Source organism: Pelobates fuscus, chromosome 5 (genome assembly GCF_036172605.1).
Source record: "Pelobates fuscus isolate aPelFus1 chromosome 5, aPelFus1.pri, whole genome shotgun sequence".
Lineage (NCBI taxonomy): Eukaryota > Metazoa > Chordata > Amphibia > Anura > Pelobatidae > Pelobates > Pelobates fuscus.
In genome coordinates, this window is record NC_086321.1 from 328,687,375 (window position 1) to 328,707,604 (window position 20,230).

General features: G+C 43.8%; 2 protein-coding genes across 8 annotated transcripts in view; one reads left to right on the forward strand and one right to left on the reverse strand.

The window, feature by feature from the left end:
- Nucleotides 1-20,230, forward strand: part of SGK2 (serum/glucocorticoid regulated kinase 2) — a 538,190-nt gene that overhangs the window by 153,082 nt on the left and 364,878 nt on the right. The gene's annotated exons all lie outside the window — the stretch shown is intronic.
- Nucleotides 1-20,230, reverse strand: part of EPB41L1 (erythrocyte membrane protein band 4.1 like 1) — a 182,480-nt gene that overhangs the window by 107,754 nt on the left and 54,496 nt on the right. For 5 of the 7 annotated variants that reach the window (XM_063455686.1, XM_063455683.1, XM_063455687.1 and 2 more), the window contains exon 2: nucleotides 17,715-17,746. The exons of 1 other annotated variant lie outside the window; for it this stretch is intronic. The gene's annotated coding sequence lies outside the window, so the exon portion shown is untranslated. Of the gene's footprint in view, nucleotides 1-17,714; nucleotides 17,747-17,866; nucleotides 17,913-20,230 lie in introns of those variants that run through there. One more of the 7 variants, XM_063455684.1, reaches the window with a different exon arrangement.

Below are 20,230 nucleotides of genomic sequence, written 5' to 3' on the forward strand. Positions count from 1 at the left end.
ACCACCCAGGAATAAGTGTGCCTCCAATTACAGGTTGCAACAATGTTGCAAACGGGTAATTGGCAATCAGTGTAATGTGTTCTTTGTCCTCTGGGTGGCCGCCATTCGGGAAACAAACACGTGGCGGCGGCCATCTTAAACTACCGAACAGCGGTGTTTTAGAAAGAACCCCACAAACAAGGGAATTCATTCAAACCCTCTCCAGGCTCTATAACACAGGCAATTCGTCTGTTTTCATTCCCTTGTTTGTGACCGACCGCAGGGCCAAAATGCATGGAACTGTTTTTGGATACTTTACCCATGCGGTCGGTCAAATCTTTGGAACCCCATATCTCACGAACCGTTCATCCGAATTACTTGAATTTTGAATATGTTGTCCCCCTGAATAAGGGCTATCCAGCGATGCTGGATTTAAAGGTGTACCCCCGGGTTTTGGAGTACATCCAGAACTTGGCTGAAAAGGTGTACCGGATAATTGGGTTTAATGTTATCTGAGGGGAGGGGCTGTGTGGGCTGAACCATGTATGTGATTGGATATTTTATGCCTCCCCCTGGGTGTGGACTGTATGTGTATTATTGTAATAAAAGCCGGGCTGGATGAGCCAGTCCAGAGTTCCTGTTTTATCCTCAAAGTGATGTGTCGTCTCATTATTGGGGGGAAGGATTTATGGCATGCTGTTCCAGTTGACTGCTAGGAGTACAAGCCTATTCGTATGGTTCCTATTCAATGGTCTACAGCATTCCTATGCTTGAGAAGGTTCATATGCTGCATCGGTTCGGTGATTGTGGTGTCTGCCAGAGTGCTTGGAGTCCTCAGGAAGCACTAGGAGCATCCATTAATGGAGGTACCAAGTCGGGGTGCCAGGCGATCCGTTACATTGGTGGCAAGCGGTGGGATGGCGTCCTAGTGTGAGGTAAAGCAGCTCGGAGACACAGTTCATTTGGATTACAAAGGGAGGACAACGCTAGTACCCGTACAGCGTCCCTATCCACAAAAGAAGCAACTGCAGCAGAGCAAGCATGGCGCCTGGCTACACTCAGGAGCGGTTGGACAGAGAGATTGCCATACGGCTGGCTTTCTTTGGACCCAACCCCTCTGAGAAAATTGTGCAGTTCATAAGGGAATCAACGGCAGATTTCCTGCAGCGCCTAGCAGATTTAGACAAAAAGAGAGCTGAAGGGGTCGTCCTTCCTCCCCAGCGGCAGTCTACGGTTCAGGGAGAGGAACCTGTTATCCCCTCTCCCCAGCGGCTGAAGGTGTGTAAGGGAGAGGAGTTTGTTACCCCCTCTCCCCACCGACAACCTAACCCACCAAGGGGAGACAGTAAACCCCTCACCAGCGCAGATGGGACCGTGGTCTCTGCGCCCTGCCTACAGGGAGTACAGAGGGTCAGCCCTGCTCCCCAGCTGCTGAAAGTGTGTAAGGGAGAGGAGTTTGTTACCCCCTCTCCCCAGCGGCAGCTTAGTGCACCAAGGGGAGACAGTAAGCCCCACACCAGCGCAGATGGGACCGTGGTCTCTGCGCCCAAGTTACAGGGAGCTGAAGGGGCCGTCCTCCCTCCCCAGCGGCAGTGTGATTTGTTGGGAATTGGGAGCCCAGTCTCCATTCCCCAGCGGCAATGTGAATTGCAGGGAATTGGGAGCCCAGTCTCCATTCCCCAGCGGCAGGCTGAGTTACAGGGGGCAGAGGTAGTTGGTCCTACCCCCCAGCAGCAGAGTGATATGCCGGGAAGGCAGTGTGAAGTGCAGGGAGAGGAGAGCAGCGTCCTCCCTCCCCAGCGGAAGGCTGAGTTACAGGGGGCAGAGGTAGTTGGTCCTACCCCCCAGCAGCAGCGTGATTTTTTGGGAATAGAGAGCCCAGTCTCTATTCCCCAGCAGCAGGACACTGAATTGGGAGGAGAGACAGTCGGTCTCCCTCCACAAAGACTGAAAGTAGGCATGGGAGAGGAGATTGTTACCTCCTCTCCCCAGCGGCAGATCATCAATGGGCAGAGTGTTCTAATGGGAGAGGAGATTGTTACCACCTCTCCCAAGCGGCGGATCATCAATGGGCAGAGTGTTCTAATGGGAGAGGAGCTGGTTACCACCTCTCCCCAGCGGCAGCTTAGCACACCAAGGGGAGACAGTAAGCCCCACACCAGTGCAGATGGGACCGTGGTCTCTGCGCCCGAGTTACAGGGGCCAGAGGTAGTGGGTCCTACCCCCCAGCAGCAGCATGATTTATTGGGAATTGGGAGCCCAGTCTCCACTCCCCAGCGGCAGTGTGATTTGTTGGGAATTGGGAGCCCAGTCTCCATTCCCCAGCGGCAGTGTGAATTGCAGGGAATTGGGAGCCCAGTCCCCATTCCCCAGCGGCAGGCTGAGTTACAGGGGGCAGAGGTAGTTGGTCCTAACCCCCAGCAGCAGAGTGATATGCCGGGAAGGCAGTGTGAAGTGCAGGGAGAGGAGAGCAGCGTCCTCCCTCCCCGGCGGCAGGCTGAGTTACAAGGGGCAGAGGTAGTTGGTCCTACCCCCCAGCAGCAGCGTGATTTTTTGGGAATAGAGAGCCCAGTCTCTATTCCCCAGCAACAGGACACTGAATTGGGAGGAGAGGCAGTCGATCTCCCTCCACAAAGACTGAAAGTAGGCATGGGAGAGGAGATTGTTACCTCCTCTCCCCAGCGGCAGAGTGTTCTAATGGGAGAGGAGCTGGTTACCACCTCTCCCCAGCGGCAGCTTAATGTACCAGGGGGAGACTGTAAGCCCCACAACTGTGCAGATGGGACCGTGGTCTCTGCACCTACAGCACAGGGTGTAAGGACAGTCAGTCCTGTCCCCCAGCAACAAGGCTGCTTAGCCAAAGGGGAGACAGTCGGTCTCCCCCTCCAACAGCGGAGCTATGTATCCAAAGGGGAGACAGTCGGTCTCCCCCTCTGGCAGCAGAGCGGTGCATCTAAAGGGGAGACAGTCGGTCTCCAGCAGCAGAGCTGTGCATCTAAAGGGGAGACAGTCGGTCTCCAGCAAGGCTCCAACCAGACTACTCCCGGGGTAGTGCTGGCACCAGGGCAGAGTACCGCTGGGCTCTGCCCACTCAGCAACCCACCAAAACAGCCTACCAGTCCCCCACACAGCCATGGTGAGGCACCTGGACCTGGACAAGTTTTTCTCTTACTCAGGTGTAGTAACCATTTATTGTGGGTGGGCTGTACTGCTGTTTCTGTTTTGTGGGTGGGCTGCTGGACTAACAAGGGCACTGACCGGCAAGAGGTCAGGTACCCTGTTAGTCTGTTTGGAAAAGGGGAGAAATGTGGCGAAACCAACCTCGCCACTGGGCCCTGGAGAAGCCTGTTTGCTAGCCTCCTACCTGCTGACTATGGCCCCTGGGTTATTTGGGGCATATTGTACTTTATATTGCTGCTACTGGCCCTTTAAAATCAGCGATGGACATATTGGGACTTTTGGGACTACTGTCCCTTTAAGACTGTGGAGCATATTCCAGTATACTGCCTTTAATATTACATATGTATTTATGTGTTGAGTTTAACCTGGGATATGTATGCAGCATTCAACTGATTGTTCGGTAGAATCACTCCATTCATTATATTGAGTGAAACTACCGAACAACCAGACCACCCAGGAATAAGTGTGCCTCCAATTACAGGTTGCAACAATGTTGCAAACGGGTAATTGGCAATCAGTGTAATGTGTTCTTTGTCCTCTGGGTGGCCGCCATTCGGGAAACAAACACGTGGCGGCGGCCATCTTAAACTACCGAACAGCGGTGTTTTGCCGTCGAGTGTCTGGAACTAAAATCGGACACTTGACTAGGCAAACACCGCTGAGACCTCCATACTTCCAGAAATTCGTATAGAAACTACCGAATGACCCGCCGTTCGGTAGAAAGAACCCCACAAACAAGGGAATTCATTCAAACCCTCTCCAGGCTCTATAACACAGGCAATTCGTCTGTTTTCATTCCCTTGTTTGTGACCGACCGCAGGGCCAAAATGCATGGAACTGTTTTCGGATACTTTACCCATGCGGTCGGTCAAATCTTTGGAACCCCATATCTCACGAACCATTCATCCGAATTACTTGAATTTTGAATATGTTGTCCCCCTGAATAAGGGCTATCCAGCGATGCTGGATTTAAAGGTGTACCCCCGGGTTTTGGGGTACATCCAGAACTTGGCTGAAAAGGTGTACCGGATAATTGGGTTTAATGTTATCTGAGGGGAGGGGCTGTGTGGGCTGAACCATGTATGTGATTGGATATTTTATGCCTCCCCCTGGGTGTGGACTGTATGTGTATTATTGTAATAAAAGCCGGGCTGGATGAGCCAGTCCAGAGTTCCTGTTTTACCCTCAAAGTGATGTGTCGTCTCATTATTGGGGGGAAGGATTTATGGCATGCTGTTCCAGTTGACTGCTAGGAGTACAAGCCTATTCGTATGGTTCCTATTCAATGGTCTACAGCATTCCTATGCTTGAGAAGGTTCATATGCTGCATCGGTTCGGTGATTGTGGTGTCTGCCAGAGTGCTTGGAGTCCTCAGGAAGCACTAGGAGCATCCATTAATGGAGGTACCAAGTCGGGGTGCCAGGCGATCCGTTACAGAGGGATAGTCACTAGAGGCATTTAAATGGAGGCATTTGAAAATGGCAGTTCTGCAGAATGGCAATGTTTTACATTGCAGGGTTAAAACTACAGAGACATGGCACCCAGACCACTTCATTGAGAAAAATGTAAAATTCTTGTGGTGTTTCTTTTATTGTATAACTTTATACATTATACATCACTAGCATTTCACATGATTCCCACTTGAATTTTTTGTGTGAATTCTACGTACATTCACACATAATTGACATCAGCCATCTCACACGGTCTGCCACAGCGGTCATTTTTTAACCTCAAACATGCATGAGAATATAGCAGTGCTGATGGCAGCGGCAAAAACAGTGTTTTTGTCAATGACTTCAGAGTAAGCAATAATTAGCTTTATTTTTAAAATATATATATTGTTACGGTTTTAAAATGTTAGCGGTCATGTCACATGGGCCTCCATTTTTGCTAAAAATGAAATTAAAAAAAAAAGAACAAGAAAGTTGAATGGTGCACTTTATAATATGTAATTGCAGAAGCCCTGTTTCTGACCTTGACTTGAACGCTTCAATTAAAAAAATATATTTATATATTTTTTAATTCAATGTGCTCCTTATTTTGTTTAGAGAACCGCCTCCTTCCCCCATTTCAGGGTTGAGAGGGTGAAAAATAAATATTAATCTCAAACTTGCAAGGAAGAGTCTCCTCACTGCTGCTCTGCTCCTCCTTCTGTGAGGTCATTTACTGATGACTTGGGTCCAATTAGATGCTTTTCATAGAGAAGCATTGCGACACGTGGCACCAGGGCCAGATTAAGAGCCCAGTGGGCCTGGTGCTGACAATTATGATGGGCCTAATTACAGAATCAATCGACCAAAAACACGAACACTTCCAAGCGTCATGTATCTGATGGAGATGGTGCTTGAGGGAAAGAAAACAGCAGCTATAAGAAAACACATACTCTATGCTAATCTCTGTCTAATTTATGTTTTCATCTTTCAAGTAAATCCATAACCCCTAACAGCAGTGTCCAGTCAAGCAGGAAGTCAATGGGCAAGGTAAAAGGGTGGGCCACTGACACAAATCACGTAAACTGCCAAAAGGGGCGAACATGCCCAAAAAGAGGGCATGGCTGCCCAATGAATTGGAAGGCCAGCCTGGCATGAATGGCATGAATGTCAGGCTGCCTGCCAATCATACAAGCTGGCCAACTTAGGGCATACTATGCAGACAGCACCCTGGGCTTGGCATAAATGCGTCTAATGATGCGCTCGCTTAACGCTTTCTAAGGACTGTCCCCTAGCACTCACATGTCCACTTGTCTCCTTACCTTATTACTAGCAGGCAGAAGCTCTTGGTATACAGTCTGGGACTGAGAAAAGCTGTATGGAGTGAGTGTAGAAGAAAGTGAACATGCCACCGTGTTAGAGAGACCAAAGTCAACATTACCTAAACTAATTTTATTGTCAGAACTTGTGCCAGTCCACACAAGTTCTGTTCCCATACATCCCTCTTAATTTTCCATACTTAAACAAGAGTATGTGAAAAGTAGTTAGGTTGCCACCCTTCTTGGAAAAACATACTGGCCTTACTAATTTGCATAATTAATTATGTATGGATGACATCACATGATGTAAATCACAAGGAGTGACATAAGAGAAAATGCTGTAAAATCACTACAAAAACTACTTGATTTGATTCTGCTGTATAGATGGATTGCTCCCAGTGTCTCAAGTCTCCCACTGTCCCAGTGTCCCTATGTCTCCCAGTGTATATGTCCCCATGTCTCACTAGGACACTAGGAACATGGGGAGACCTGGGGACACTGAGACACTAGGGACACTGGTAAACTAGGGGACACTGGCTGGGACACATAGGGACACTGGGAAAATAGGGGACACTTGAAGACATGGGGACACAGACACCAGGGACACAGACACTAGAGACACTGGCTGGGAGACATTGGGACTTTGAGGCATGGGGGCACTGGGAGACATGGGGGCACTGAGACACCAGGGCCACAGACACTAGGGACACTGGCGGGAGACATGGGGACATTGAGACACTTTGGGCACTGTGAGACACTTGGGGCACTAGGAGACATGGGGACACTGAGACACTGGGAGACTAGGTAAAACTGGGAGACATGGGGACACTGTGTGACATGGGGACACTGTGTCCCCATGTGTCTCTGTGTCCCCAAGTGTCTGTGTCATAATGTCTCCCAATGTCCCTTAGTATCTCAGTGTCCCCATGTCTCCCAGTGTCCCCAAGTGCCTGTCATAATGTCTCCCAATGTCCCTTAGTGTCTCAGAGTCCCCATATGTCTCCTTGCAGTCTTTCCCCCCATCCCTCACTTCCCTGGGCTGTAGGCTGTCTCTGCAGGGTGGGAGTTGCTGTCTGGACTCTCTGTAGCTGCTCCCCTGCGGATCTGTGAGTAGAGATAGGCAGGGAGGGATATGCTGGAACTTCCTATCCCAGCCTCTCTCCACACACAGTGACCCATATTGGCCAGTGCTGGTATTGCATTGTAATCTCTGTTTATACTGAGAAAAATACCAGCATTTGTATTGCCAGTATAACTGCAATATCGGCACCGGCCAGGCAGCCTCAAATACTGGCTGTGCTAATAAAATAAAAGTCAGGTGGAAACCTAACAGTAGTGTGTGTGTAAAAAAAAAAAAAGTAAAAGTTTTTTTTTTTATCAGTGGGCCTATTCCATGGGCCTGGAGCTGCAGCTCTATCAGCCCCTATGTTAATCCGGCCCTGCGTGGCACAGGTGCGGCAGTCACCGGTTGAAACCAATGCTTCTCTAAGAGAAACACTCACTCCCGCTTTAAACTACAATTCAATGCATATGAGGCAGTAAACATCCATGTCTGTCCATTAGACAGCGGAGAGGTGATACTTAGGGAATTTGTGAAAGGGGATTTATTTTGCTTGAAATTGACATTTTTATTGCACATGCTTGCATAGAAATGCAGTTATCGCTTTACTATACTTTAACGAGGAACTGCCACTTGTGCAGCGGAGATAAGTAAAAAAAAATACTGGTACGGGCGGTAACATATGAATCCACGGACACAACATTATCTTTAACCCCGCATGCATTTACAGAGTTGAATACACACACTATACTCACAGATTTAAACACAATACATTACAAAGAGAGCAGAAATATGCACAAATATAGATACATTTATACATACACAATTGTTAAATATGAATGTTTTTAGGCCTGCAAAATTCATTATACTAACTTTACCTGCCTTATTTAGGGGTTGGGGCAGGGGGCGTCTGACTTTGCCTATTACCACGGAGACTGGGCATTCCTGGCGTGTTGACATGTGTACATACAGATGCATGTTTACGTCTGCAGCATCATAGCTGGGATACCACCGATTTGACAGAAAACGCTAGTCGTGCATTGACATTGTTGCTTATGATGTAAATCAAAATTGAAACAAATTTTTGATTATATTAAAAAAAAAAATGATTCAAAAATAACTATTTGCGCAGTGCCGAGGTGTTGGCAGTTAAAATGGAGATAAACCTAAACCCAATACAATAGGTATTTTTGGAAACTTTTAAGCAACTATTTGCAGATTTGTACAGTCACACAACTTGGGTGTGCACACAACAGTAAAAAACAAAAAAACAAACACCTACTGGTAAAATTACATTTTGTCCCTGATAGACTGGGTATATTTATAGAGGGTGACGCTGGTTCTCTAAAAAGAGTTGAGATGTGTAACTATAGCACAGCAAAGGAAGTCAGACTCCAAAAGTGACCATGTCTATTTAAAAATACATACTTTTTTATTCTACCAAACTTTAGACAACAGGAAAATTGCGTATATGGATTGTGGTCTAGCAAGGTGGCAAATAAGAATGAATAACAGGCATCAGCCACAGAACACGTTCTTTATTAAAAGTTGCTTCTGTAGTTTTACAGTCCTCTTTCAATGTTCAAGTTTATGCTGTCATTAGGTGTGAAGATGGTAAGCAAAAAACACACAGCTAACCTCGGTGCTCTGTGCATACATACTCTCCCGACTTCATCTTTCCACCATTCTCTGTGTATGCACATATAGTTATGGGCAGAGCATCAGACGGATTGTGGGATATTTTGAATTTGCATTGAATGCCAGTGTGTGCCTGCAAGCCTTGCATTCATACAAATTCAAATATGCCGTAAAAAAAGTTGTTTTTTAAAATAAAAAAAACAAGTAAAAGGATCTTTCAGTTACCAATTAGAATTATTGTTATTATTTATATAGCGCCATAAAATTCCGTAGCGAATGTGCCATTACTGACAAAGTGTCAATTCACCCGCAATTAGGGTTGCCCATGCACACATCACCGTTAATACACTCTTTTACAGAGTGAACACCTAGGTACAGTTTGAGCATTTCAAGCACGCATCTAATGATGCACCTCAATTATTGGGAAGTTTCTTCAGTAATCCCCAGAAGTACAACACCACCAAATTATGGATTGAGACCCAAATTCAGGAAAGCCCCATTAATTCTGGGACTTTTAAAAAGCGGATCTCTAACTTTTCGGGGTCTTTGCCTATTTTGCAGTGTGTGGTTGATGGTAAGTTTTACTTATAACAAGCTGTCCCTCACGGCCACCAACATCTTTGTTTTGCAGATCCACTTCAGCTCCTGAAGATATCGTTATGGAATATTAAAAAGTGACAGATCCCCTCTAACTAGCAGGTTGGCTAACACAACATATAGCTGATATGTTACACTCTACAAAGGGCACAATGTTCTTTTTGCAAGATACGGAAACTTAAGAGACAATCATATATATATATATAGCAACACTGGTCTACCTTAAATGGAAATCATTTTGCACATTAATGACAGAATGAATAAGACATATATTATTATTATTATTATTAATCATCTGGGCATGGAGAGCACACTTTCAAAGGGAAATACTTGGTCTGAATAAAGGAAAATATTTTATTTCCTATGCAGATTACAGTAGTTAGTAATTAACTCTGCAGGGAGCATGATTGGAGATTAACACACATCCAGTGGCATGTAATAAAGCAAAATATCACAAAAAGAAAATAAAGGAAAATACATCACAGCAAGCAATCACTAACATCTAAGCTGAAGTTTATTGGCCACAAAGTCAAACACCGGGAACAAAAAGACAAAAATGAAACACTTCCTTACGCGTTTTGGACCTCCAGGTCCTAAGACATTCCTATGTCTAATAGCCCAGTGGTCCAAAACATGTAAGTAAGCTTTCCTTTTATTTTCTTCTATCCAATATCCAAACTTACGCTTGGATATTAGTGAGCGCTTGTTGTGGCGTTTTTTTCCTTTTGTGATTTGCTTTCTGGGGTCCTGTGTCTCCCCGCCTGGCGTTTCTTCTATGATTGGGTAAGTAGAGGTTTTTTCATCTCCCATTACCTGTGAAGTTTCTATTCTGTTTTTTATGCTCTTATTTTTTGGGGCAGAATATTTGTTATATGTAGGTCCGGTTCAATTTACGTTTTTAATAATAAGCAAAATACCTTAGTGGTAACTAGCCAGGACAAAAAAAAATTTAATATATATATAAGCTTCTCAGTGTATTATTTTATCATGCATACAAATATGTAAACACATCTTTTTAGTGCATTTTCCTGCTTAACCTCGTTCTGTGTGGACAGCCATCTTTAAGTTTTCTTTGGTTAGAAATGCCTCTATCCAACCAAAGGCCATACAGTAATTAGCTAGAGTGTGATCATGAATCCTGACCTCATGTTTAAGCACTCGGAATGTAAAAAATGTGCTCAGAGCAGTTTTCAGTCTTTTTTTCTCATGCTCTGCAGCAGGATAAACTGTGCTTCTATCCTAAGATGACTTAAAGGAACACTCCAAGCATCATGACCACTATGCTGTAATGGTAATGCTGATAGGATTGTCCTGGTGCCCTCCCAGGCTGTTGTGGGGGTAAAAGGGACACTGTAAGCCCCCAGACTACTTCAGCTAATTGAAATGGTCTAGGTGCAGTGTCCCTATTGCACTTAGTGCTGTAATGTTAACATTGCAGCTCTAAGTCTGCCCTCAGTGGGGGACGCTTCCGGAATCCAAACGATTCCGTTATCTGACGCTGGACATCCTCAAGCTCTACACGAGGACCTCCAACGTCACATTCCCCCCCCCCCCCCCCCCCCAAGGAAAGCATTAAATAATGATTTCGTATGGGGAGGTCTAATGCGCGCATGGCAATTGTGGCGTGGGAAGAGGGTGGGCGGGGAAAGGGACTGTAGTGTGGGAGAGGGGCGATAATGGCTCTACTGGAAGGATGGGGGCCTGTAATTAAAGGACTTGGATTGTACTGTGGGGCACATGGAGCTGAGGAGCTGCTTAAAAAAAAAGTTCCCCTCTCCCTGTTGCTTACCTAGGCCAGGGAGGGGGAACCTGGTCCATGATGGTTTGGTGGGTGCAGACAGCTCCTTCCAGACGGCGCCGGGGGGTTGTACCAAAGTGTTGCCGCTGTAAAATGCAGAAACGCTGTGATACAATTTGAGGGTCAGCCATACCGGCTTCCTTGGCCCCACGACAGGAGAATCGGCTTGCTAGTGAAGGAGATCTTTCATCTTCACAGCGGTCATGTAGCCCCTTGCTTGCCTGCCACCCCAGGACCATGGCCTCGGTGGCCTTATGGCAAATCTGGCCCTGCCCTACCCCATTAGGCAAAGCATGGTGTGACTTGTCACCTGGACTTTGCTAAGCTCTGCTCCCTGCCTCCACTATAGCTGACAGAGAGCTGGAAGCCCTCTGTATGAGCTAAGCCTGGCGGTTCTTTGACTGAAAGCATTTAGCTGACATTCTTAGCCCATAAGCTAGCCCTGCACTCCAGGGCTTAGCTCAGGAGAGGTAACAAAAGCTCCTATGCAGGAGCTTCAATCTCTCCTGTTGCTGTATAACCTGTAAAGTGCAATACCCATGAGTATTACAGTTTAAAGGTTATACAGCGCTCTGTATTGTTTATTGATCTTTTACGTGTTTGCGTGTTTTTTTGGAGAGTTACACATACAGTATGGTAGCAGCTATAAGCACATAGTTTTCAGATGGAATTTTCAAATCGTTTCTAAACACTGCTTTTACACACACAATATTTTAATTGTATCTCTTATTGAGTTAGTGGAGGTGAGAAGTGGCAGCCAGCAGACCGCAAAACAACTATAACTATGGTGCTTGGAATGTCCCTTTAAAGATGGCTGCCCCTGTGAAACAAGGATAAACCAGTAGATGCACTAAAAAGAGGCATCTACATATATGTACAAATTACAACATAAGCAAAGAGAGGAAAAATTGCAAATAATTTGGTATTTTTCATAAAGATAAAAAATGTTGACAGTGTTCCTTTAAACCGAAAGCCAAATGATGGCACATGAAAAAATTGTGGAAAACCAAAGATGGGTTTAGGGCTGCCAAACTGGCCATTTGACTTATTTTTTTCTCTGTGCAGAATGAATCTATTGCCGGAGGAAGATCAGTTAATCACATAGGCGATTCAATAGAAAAAGCTGTCACTGATTAATTGATTTCCCTCCAGCAATAAATTAATTTTATACCGCTAGGTGACACTTTTCATTCCATATGAGTCAGCAAAGAGAAGTCAGATGTGCAGGTGAAAAAAAACAAACTGATTGTACAATTGTAGATGGGAGAGGCTGTTGTGTTTGAGTTAAATACTAAGAAACCAATTTAGTGATTCATGTATTTTTAAGAGAAAGAATGGATTGTAAATGCTGACCTATTTGATGTTGGATTTTGAGTTACAGGGTCATTAGGAGTGAACGGCAGACAATACTATAAAGCCCTTGCCAGAAATCCGTACACAACATTAGATGAGTTGGTAACACTCAGTTCACAGTAAGATGTAATACAAAGTCATTTTGCTGGGAAGCAAGTTTTCTCTGCTTTAACTGCGCAAAGATCGTGAGCCAGAAAACACAAGGTAGATTAACACAATCAATACTTGTAATGAGGGTCATGTTAAACAAAGGTCACGGCACACGGCAAGGGGGGAATTCATGGAGACTTCTCTGTAATGGGAAGATTGCACCATATGTCACAACCATTGCATTACTGACGTCCGTGCATTAGTGATAGAGACGGATATCGCACTAATGCAGCTCTAGATATAAAGCTTTGAGAGAAAGAGAGAGAGAGAGAGTGATGTCATAGGATCATGTTAATGGAAGACAAGTCACTTATCTCAAGGTTATATATCCACATTAAAACACCAGAGTGATTTAGCAAAAATGCATTTCTGTTTTAATGGGGATTCATACAGCAAACCACCGACCTAATGGAAGGTCTTATGAGACATTTTTTAATTGGCAAGGGAGGCACTCTGTGAATAGGGACCCTCATTAGCGGCTTGTAAACAGCAGATACTTTGTATATTGTATATGTACATTGCTCCTACCTCTCAATATCACAGCTGGAAGCTCTCACGAATGTGAGATGTTAATGTATAATATTTTTTTATCTGGAAGACACAATCATATGTTCTACGTACAAAGAAAGTGTGTCAAGTCATTCGTGGTCAATAAATGAAGATTGGATATATATATATATATATATATATATATATATATTGAACATATAGTTATGTAAAGAACTAAGAGAAGAGGTATTAGAACGTGTCGAGAGGAGAGAAGACATCCATGGCAGTGATATACAGGGTTATTCACAAACGTGAGAATTCAAAGTGTATTCATATCTGTCTTGAATGATTCCAGGTCAATTATTTGACCTTGAATTTGTAATTTACTTTAAATTCTCATTTTAGTGACTAGCCCTGATAGTATTTTATAACCAATGTCATATGATAAGAACAAACACCACCCTGACTTTATGACATGAGCAAGCAACATTAACTTATGGTTTAATTAGACCAGTTAAAGGACAAATAAACATTATAACTACAATATAACATAGCAAAATCAATACCAACAATTACATATATGCACAATCCCTGAAATGTCCACCGAGAGTTACCTTATATTTAATTATAGGTGTTCCTTATTTTTTAGAATACTATATTTAAGAAAAAAACACAAAGTCATAAAACATATCCTTATTCCAGTGCCACATGAGTAGGACCCTCCCCTCCTGAAAGGTCATCGAGATGTACGACTTTAGTTCAGTGCTCATAGAGAAGCATTGAACATACTCCTTTGCATGCTACCATCAGATGTTAAATAGATGCAATCATTTATGTAAATCTTTTTTAGTCCAAACGCCTAGTGGCTGTCTGTGTGACAGCAATAAATAGTGTGGAGATTGCAAATTGTAAACATTTCAAAAATGTTACAGTATCATGTATATGAATATAAGATGCACAGCTAATTTCTCTATGGCTGACATGCGCGGGTGACGTCACAGAATGTTACGGTATGAGAACCGGCAATTAAGATTCCCAGATCTCATACCCAGAGGGCTTGCAGACGTGGCCTGAAGCTGCGCTTCCAAGTCCTCTAACTAGTGAACTAAAGTGTTTTGGGTGGTAGGAAAGGGGGGGCAGGACTGCAGGCACTATAACAACTTCAATAAAAATAAAGTTGTTAAAGTGCCTACGGTTTCTCTTTAAAGCTAGGTGCTAAATTAACACTTTGTTTGCTACGATGTTGGTTCTCGAAATTTGTACTAATGTTCCTGTTAGTGGTTATTGCTATATTTAACTTTTTTTGGACACTATGATTTATGTGATATCCTGTCAGTCAAAAATAAAGAATTAAAAATAAAAAATAAAAAAACTGGGTGCCTTTTATAACAATGCAGCTTTACAAAAATGGCAAAAGAATATATAAAAATGTTATGTATGTGGGCATAATTACCATATACAGTACAGTCGTTACACTACTAAACTATTGAATTGTACAGGGATTTGCAAGATGCTATAACACCATCTAATTGACGCCTTATAAATACCCCACTACCCGATTGTGATAATGAATGAACAACGTTTCTAATTCAAATTTACTCACTGTGTGGGGAGAAGGAAGAGAACCCTGCCCTTGCTGCCAAGTATAAACCAAAATAAATATCATCAGGGAAATATCTAAATATCTTTGTCACCACCCTGAACTTCAAATGTAGGCCACATTTTTTAAAAAAATGGAAGCCTTTATAAACTGAATTTTGTTTTCCATAAAGGTAAAAATATGTATATGCAATTTTCTAGTGACGGGGTTAAAAATTATATTTTTAAAAATCTTCAGAAAACAATTGAGCTGCCAAATCATGCATGCATATAACACATAAGATTTACCAGTAAGGCCACTTTTCCATTTACTTAACTTGTTAAGTAACCTATTATATGCATGCCTGAGAATTTTCCTAAGGCCCGTCCCAATTACCCTTCAAAGTTTTAATCATTTAAAATGTATATTTTCTGCAGATACTGTTTAACTATGACAATCATGTAGCTTAAAGTGACAATATAGTCACCAGAACAACTACACCTTATGTGTAATTGTTCTGGTGAGTATAGTATGTCCCTGCAGGCTTTTGCAGTAAACACTGCCTTTTCAGAGAAAAGGCAGTGTTAACAGTGCAGCCTAAAGGTGCTACTAGAGGTGCTTCCTGCGGCAGTGCTGCATAGTGTGCAGCACTGACTTTCAGTGTCTCCGCCCTCTGTATGTAGACACTAAACTTTACTCATGGAGATTCATTGATACAATGCATCTCTATGAAGAGATGATGATTGGCAACGGTGCTATTTGGTACTGCTCCCCAGCCCACCTCCTTTATTGAGATCATCAGAATTGATCATTTCAGCCAATCCAATGTTTTCCTATGAATCTCTTCTGATGATTTCAGCCAAGGAGGCAGATCATGGGCCGAGCCAGCACCAGCAGACTGGAATAAAGGTAAGATTTTACTATATTTCATAGAAAGCACAATGTCTTAGGAATTTTAGATGTCCTTCATGCAATCACCTGTGTTTAAGAAGGGATTACAACTATAACCCTTAATGAAAAACAATCTTTAGAGGGCTACAGTATAATTATATATATTTGCAGACTAACTCCTAGCATTTGGAGGTATGTTTTTAGGATGGATGGGGAGTCTGGGATAGAGAGAGGTTGTGCCAGTGACTTAATATGCACCACTGGTGACAAGAGACAAGCATATACAAAAAAGGAGCATGCCAGCCTGGCGCTCATGTGATCCATCTTCATATGAAGCCTAGCAAGCCTACCAGCGCACCTCCAAGCACTGGGAGGTTTGGGAACAGAATCATTAGGAGGTATGGGAACAGAATTGGGTGGGCCCTGGGGGCACTGCAATTACAATACACGCAATTACATGAGGACTTCCATCTTCTGGGAATAATAGATAAAAACTCAGATGGTGAATCAGGACTGTCCCACCAGATCTGTATCTTTTGGGAGGTTTGTTAAAAAACTGATGGATACCACAAGAATCTGCCATTCACTGTGAAATACTAAGATTACAGTAAAAATACCAAGAATTGCGGTAAATATCCTTAGAGGTAATGTCAGGTTTTAAGACCCCAGTATACACTACTGTTATATCTGCTGTGACAAAAGTTTGCATAGCTGACTCAAAGCCTATTTTCCTCCATCAATAGAGCCTTGTAGTGTGGTTTAATTTCAGGAACCATGATCCCACAGTCCCCCACAAAAGCAATTGTGGATGTTAATAGACCTTCCTGTGCCTCTGCAGAATTGGGTAAAAAAACATTTTAAAGCCCATTAAGACTATTATTTATAATAGTGAAAGGGATGCTATAGTCATCTAAACATCTACAGCTTAGAAAAGGCAGTGTTTACATTGCTGCCTAGAGACACCCTCAGTGGCAATCACTCAGATGGCCGCAGTGTGGAGCACTGATGTTCAGAATCTCCACACTCCGCATGAAGACGCTGAACGTTCCTCATGGAGGTGCATTGATGCATTAGTTGCATTGAGGAGATAATGAATGGCGCAGCGATATGCCGCGCATGTGTGGCAACATCCCTATGCTTTCCTACGGCTAAGCATTGGATTTTCTGAGATTATCAAGTTTTATGATCTCAGCCAAGGGGGTGGGGCATGGGTGGAGCCAACCGTGACTCACCCATGCAGGGTTGGGAAAAAAAAGTGAGTAAGCTCACATTTTTAACCATGGGTAAAGTGGATCAGGGACCTTAACTGACACTATAGTGTTCCTTAAACCTTTGTTCAACAATCTAACTATGCTCTGAACCAGTTGTGACTATTGCATTTTAAACCCTTAAGGATCAGATCAGCCTTTACAGTAACACTCAAAGCAACCACTAGAGCAAGCTACACTACCCTGGCACAAGCTGCTGCATGGAACCTTTAGTTAGCGCCAAACCCTAAACCCTACTATGCACAGCTGGATTTAATAAATGCAAAACATCAGCTAAGCGATCTCATGCATCCAGCCTTGCATGGCAGAGCTTACCTCAGTGGCAGGGGCTTCAAGCAGCAGAGAGACGGAAGTGCGTGCTCAGCTGGATTAGAGCAGGATTAACCATAAGGCGACCTTAGGCGGTTAGACAGCGGCACAGGGGTTAGACAGGGGCACTGGAACCATGTATTTGCTTAGCCCCATAAACCATCCCTATGTGAAGAATGAATGGAGCGGTCCCCAAACTGGTAACCTGCACAGGGCCCAGTAGTATATTAATCCCTTTTAATCCATTCTTAACCCCTTAAGGACACATGGCATGTCTGACATGTCATGATTCCCTTTTATTCCAGAAGTTTGGTCCTTAAGGGGTTACGTAGTTTGACTACTCTAGGAGGGCGCCAGGGCAGTCCGAGCAATAGCACCATAACTACTGCAATGTGTTGTAGTGTTTTTATATCAATATTATATTACAATGGAAGGTCCCACTTATTTAATGTTGACAGGACTGTACAGAACTGCAAATGATAGGTAAGCAAGACATGACATACTGGCGTAGGGTTTTTAGGGAGCAAAGTATGTTAACAGCGTGAATAAACAGTGGTTCTTAAGAGATTTCGCTTACAAGCCACGATTATTTATGTATGCTGCAGCTCACTATTGGACAACATTATGTTAGTGTTTTATAAATAAATAGCCACAATAACAGAATAAGTACTCACATCTCCTGCACTCCACAGGACCAATCTAGGGGCTGTAAAAAAGAAAAAAAAGGAAAACAAGATAATTGTTTAGTTTCCAATGAATTTATCATCACAATTACAAAATGTGGTGCAAGAAAGCAATTTCTCTTTAATTATATCTAGATAATAACCTCTCACAGCCTCCGGCATAGAGGTGTGTATTATCAAAAGAAATCTCCCAAAGTGAAGATAAGTAAGGGGTGTGTGTACAGGAACTAGTAAAAAAAATCCATGGCAGGTAAAGCAAGGCGTTGACAGGATCTGCCAGCAGTAACAAGCCAGCACCACCCACTGTAGCCGAAATATTACCTGTATAACCTCCCACCTGCTCTCACAGTGACCTTCACATACCTGTGACAAACACGGCACTGCAACATGGCCTGACCTTCATATACAAGTATTACACAACAAAACAACGCAGCCTGACAGGTGGTATGAGAGCCTGGAAAAAACAGAGCTTTCTTCTCTACTTCCACGACAAATTAGAAGAATCTCCGATTTGGGGATATTTCAAAACATTTCTTTCGTTTTTGTCAGCATGTAGTGTATACACATAACAGAAAGGAATCTGTGAAAGAATGCCATCTTCTTTTGTACAAAATGTATTGCTTGTCATGAATTCTGACAATAATTACTATTAGTTTTATTATTATAATTATATTTGTGGCTAAACAATACAGCTGTGTACGTTGTAATTGTGGCCGCAGTTATAGAGGGTCCAGGGGCACTATACCCATGCAACTTTATCTTCCCATGGTGGTACAGAAGGACCATGGCAGAATGGGGGCAGATGTCGTCCCAAAGATGCCCTCGTAGGCATGCATTCTGTGAATGGAGGTGGTTATATGGGTGATGGAATTTATGTGTGGTTTCTATTAGCTTTGTGGCAGTTTCATTCATGTTTTTTTCATGAATGAAATGGCTGACAAGTAGTGAGCTACGTTTCTTTTAATCCCTATTAAGACAACGCAAAGACTAAGGCTGGCTAAGAGTTTTCAATCACTTATTCATCTGGTTAAATTAACTTTGGGGAGATGAAAATCCTAAAGATTGCTACAAATGGAGGAACTGCAATGATTATTATTATTATTGCCATTTATATAGCGCCAACAGATTCCGTAGCGCTTTACAATATTTTGAGAGGGGGGATGTAACAATAAATAAGACAATTACAAGAAAACTTACAGGAATAATAGGTTGAAGAGGACCCTGCTCAAATGAGCTTACAGTCTATAGGAGGTGGGGTATTAGAGACATTAGGATAGGAAATATCAAGTAGGAGTGAAGCAGAGCTGGAGGAGAGAGCAAAGCACTATCCCATAGGAGAGCAAGAGACAGGTATGTAAGGGAGAGATTACTCTGGGAGGCCATACGCTTTTCTGAAGAGATGGGTTTTAAGGCCCTTCTTAAATGATTGAAGACTAGGGGAGAGTCTGATGGCAGTAGGCAAGTTATTCCAAAGGAGAGGAGCCGCCCGTGAGAGGTCCTGCAAGCGCGAGTTGGCCGTACGGGTGCGAGCAGCGGTCAGGAGGTGGTCGCGGGCAGAGCGGAGGGTACGAGGAGGGGCATACCTCTGGATCAGTGAAGAGATATAAGAGGGGCTGGAATTGTTCAGTGCTTTAAATGTATGGGTTAGCACTTTGAATTGACTCCTATAGGATACAGGGAGCCAATGTAAGGACTGGCAGAGGGGCGAGGTGTGAGAGGACCGACTGGATAGGAAAATCAGTCTAGCTGCAGCATTCATTACAGACTGTAGCGGGGCAATACGGCTTTTGGGGAGACCAATCAGGAGAGGGTTACAGTAATCCATGCGGGAAATTACTAGAGCATGGACAAGCTCCTTGGTAGCATCTTGCGTAAGAAAGAGGCGGATGCGGGCTATGTTTTTGAGTTGGAATGATGAAAGTTATAAAACATTTATTTATTTTGCATTTTATATACATTATGTGTTAGAAATCGGGGTCAATTCCAATCTGTTGTATTCCTTTGCAGTGTTGAGATAAATGTGCCAGCTCCCTTTTACAATTACCGTATTTATCGGCGTATAACACGCACTTTTTCCCCCTGAAAATAGGGGGAAAATCGTGGGTGCGTGTTATACGCCGATATCCCATAATTACTTACCTGTCCTGAAGCGTGGGCCGGCTTCACAGCGCGCACCGCGGTACAGGAACTTTAATTTAAGGTTCCGGTTTCCGGCGGGACTGAAAGGAAGTGTGCACACTATTGTGCACACTTCCTTTCAGTCCCGCCGGAAACCGGAACCTTAAATTAAAGTTCCTGTACCGCGGTGCGCGCTGTGAAGCCGGCCCACGCTTCAGGACAGGTAAGTAATTATGGGAGGGGAGGAAAGTACACTATGGGAGGGGAGGGGAGGGGGAGGAAAGTACACTATGGGAGGGGAGGGGAGGGGGAGGAAAGTACACTATGGGAGGGGAGGGGGAGGAAAGTACACTATGGGAGGGGAGGGGAGGGGGAGGAAAGTACACTAT